General features: G+C 36.6%; 1 long non-coding RNA gene across 1 annotated transcript; it reads right to left on the reverse strand.

The window, feature by feature from the left end:
- Positions 1–225: 225 nt before the first annotated feature.
- On the reverse strand, positions 226–1,679 carry LOC111502859 (uncharacterized). Its single transcript, XR_002721800.2, has 2 exons — positions 1,003–1,679; positions 226–449 (listed from the first exon to the last, which is right to left on the reverse strand). It is a non-coding gene; the product is annotated as an uncharacterized lncRNA (long non-coding RNA).
- Between the last annotated feature and the right edge of the window lie 1,035 nt (positions 1,680–2,714).

Here is a 2,714-nt window from a genome sequence, read left to right on the forward strand (position 1 = left end):
GAAAAAACATCATATCATTTGATGAACGGTAAATTAACCTCACACATGATTTCCAAGGTTTTGATATTAATTGAGGTCGACCTATCAATATCTACTATATTTTAAATTTGAGCATTTCCAATTTAGGATACTTGAGATAATTCGAAAATAATTATTGCTTGTTGATGCATACATTTCAAAATAAAGATAATTGCTTTTTAAGAGTATAAAAATTTGTCTGGTTCATCAGTTTTTATATGCTTTATTCAAAACAGTTAGAAATTGTACTACAAAATCAAGTTTCTGTTCTAGTTTGAACAGTAAACAGTAGTAGAACAACTCAAAGAAACATATCGGTGTTTTCTGTTTTTCTTGCATTCCCACTTCTAGGAGGATTTTCTGCAGTATCAGAATTACTTGTTGATATTTTCGAGTCATCCAACAGCCCGTGGAATGTCATTCGATAGTTTCTGAAATAAAAAATAAAATGGTCAGTTTTCTATGTATGTATGAAGTTCATCATATTCCCCAATGCATAAAATCTTTAGAACAGTTGAAGGCTAGATAGGGTCTATGAGGTTTTGCAGCGATTAACCGATTGGAAAGAATAGAAAATATTTATTGGCAAAAATTTATTTTTATTCTGAAATATTCATTTGAGATATAAATAGATATTAATTGAAACTCACATATTTTCTTGATATTCATACTAGGATTTTGACGTTGCACGTCAAAAGGAATAAGGGAGCTTGAAGGGTCAAATTTTGAATTTCAATTATTTCTCATTCATCAATCTAGAAATGTTCAATAGTCCAAAAAGAAGAGAAAACTGAATTTTTTTTAGAAAACTCAAGACGAAAAAAATTCTTGTTGGTACAAAGAGGAGGTGAAAGATTGATTCTTTTTTTATAACAATAAAAGGAATTCAGAATGATTGTGTGCATTGTGAGAAAAAACTATTGTTTGTTATCGCAATGGGTTATTGATTATTTTCCAAATGATAAATTAACTTCGAAAACTCACCATTTGAAACACACCCAATTAGAATGTCAACAAATCCAAGGCAAGGCGAAACCATCCTTCATTTGTTGAACTGATCAAGCTTCCGGACGTTGGTAGAAGAACTTCGAGATCTGCCGATTGAGGAACTGGTGCTGGAGGAAGAGGTTGAAGATTTAACAGAACTGTTCCTCTTCAACCCACAGTTATCACTCTTTTTGTCACTGACGATGAGCAGGAAACGATCAATAACTTGTCTCACTTGGCTGTGAGTTCGGCTGAATGGATTTGTGTACATTGTATATATTTTTAAAGTTCGAACTTTGTCACCAAACAACACGAATATGATTTCTGTTATGGTTCTGCTCGTGGGGATGGGTCGCTTTTATACCAAAACGTGACGTCAAAGACTCGTTGCCGCAAGGCCAATGTCAAAGTTTAAAAGAAATAGTGTGCTTTGCGTCTAGTTCATTGGAAATCGATGCAAATTAACTTTGGCTATCATTAGAGTGTCGAATTAATGTTTTAATGTCGTTGTTAGGTTCTAATAGAAACTTCGCTAGAGTTGAATGACGTTTTTTGCTTTCGTAATTTGAATTCCTTGTTTCATATTTGGTGTAATTGAGTGTAATTGAAGTCATATTGACTACGTTTAACCCCAATAACATTTCAATAATCCTAATTACTTTCTAAAACTACTTGAAAATTTTTGCATCAACATGTTAGCTCCGATATATGTGATACAGTGAGTCTCAGAACTCATCTTATTGAATGTTTGTCTTTTACATCGTGCCCTACACTATGGAATTCACAGGAAGTGAAGAAAACACATTAAAAAAAGTTCGAATGTCTTAGTTTCCACTGAAATATTTTTATCTTGCTTTTTCCTTCTGCTGTATTGAGAGAAAATGTCAATATGCCAAGAAAATCCAATATTGTGAGGAATGTTCCACACTGAAACTGAAAAAGTACTCTCAAAAAGGAATTTGCTAGTTGATATACAGAAGTATGTTGCATACTCTGGCGGAGGGCAATATACAAGTTATACTTCGAATTGAAAATAATAATAATGTCAATTTGCATACTCTCTATAGGAGTTTGCATCCCAAATCGTCCGTTCCACGGTTGTTCTTCCCCCGACAACAGGGAGGCCGTTGACTTTTGAGTTTGGAGTGTCTACATGACAGAATGGTTCTGGATACAGCCTGTAAAGTCGTCAGGAGTTCGGATCATCTTCTCTGCATGGTCCGTGACCATGAGAGAGCAGGAATTGGAGCATTTCTCTTCAGGGCAGTTACCCGAGCAGCTGATGAACTCGGTATAGTTTTCGACACTGAATGAGGTGATCACAACTCTGTCACCGAGTTGGAACCCGTTCAGCAAAAAGCTCATATAAAAGCCGCAGAGATCACCTTACTTCTGCGGAGACACAGGGATAAGCCAATGCATGGGTCTTCTTCAATAACATTGAAGACCTTGGCTTATCAAAGCGCTTGACTTTTGCTTTCCTCAGGTCGAGTGGGCTGAAGTCGGAAACTGAGGGGTTCATCATGTTTTCTTCAATACCTTAGTCTACCGCAATTCCGTGATGGGTATAGAGGTTCCTGACACAAGGTGCAGGGCCTGCCGCGAGGCGCCCGAGACCCTATAACCTACCTTGGTATTTATGTTATTACCGAAAGGTAGTTCGGCCTAGGCTTGTCGTTTATTGTCGGGGCTGGACGTGGGTAAGGAAA

The sequence above is a fragment of the Leptinotarsa decemlineata genome, unplaced genomic scaffold, assembly GCF_025532065.1.
Source record: "Leptinotarsa decemlineata unplaced genomic scaffold, Ldec_3_MD MMD2_tig00026361_RagTag_RagTag, whole genome shotgun sequence".
Classification (NCBI taxonomy): Eukaryota; Metazoa; Arthropoda; class Insecta; order Coleoptera; family Chrysomelidae; genus Leptinotarsa; species Leptinotarsa decemlineata.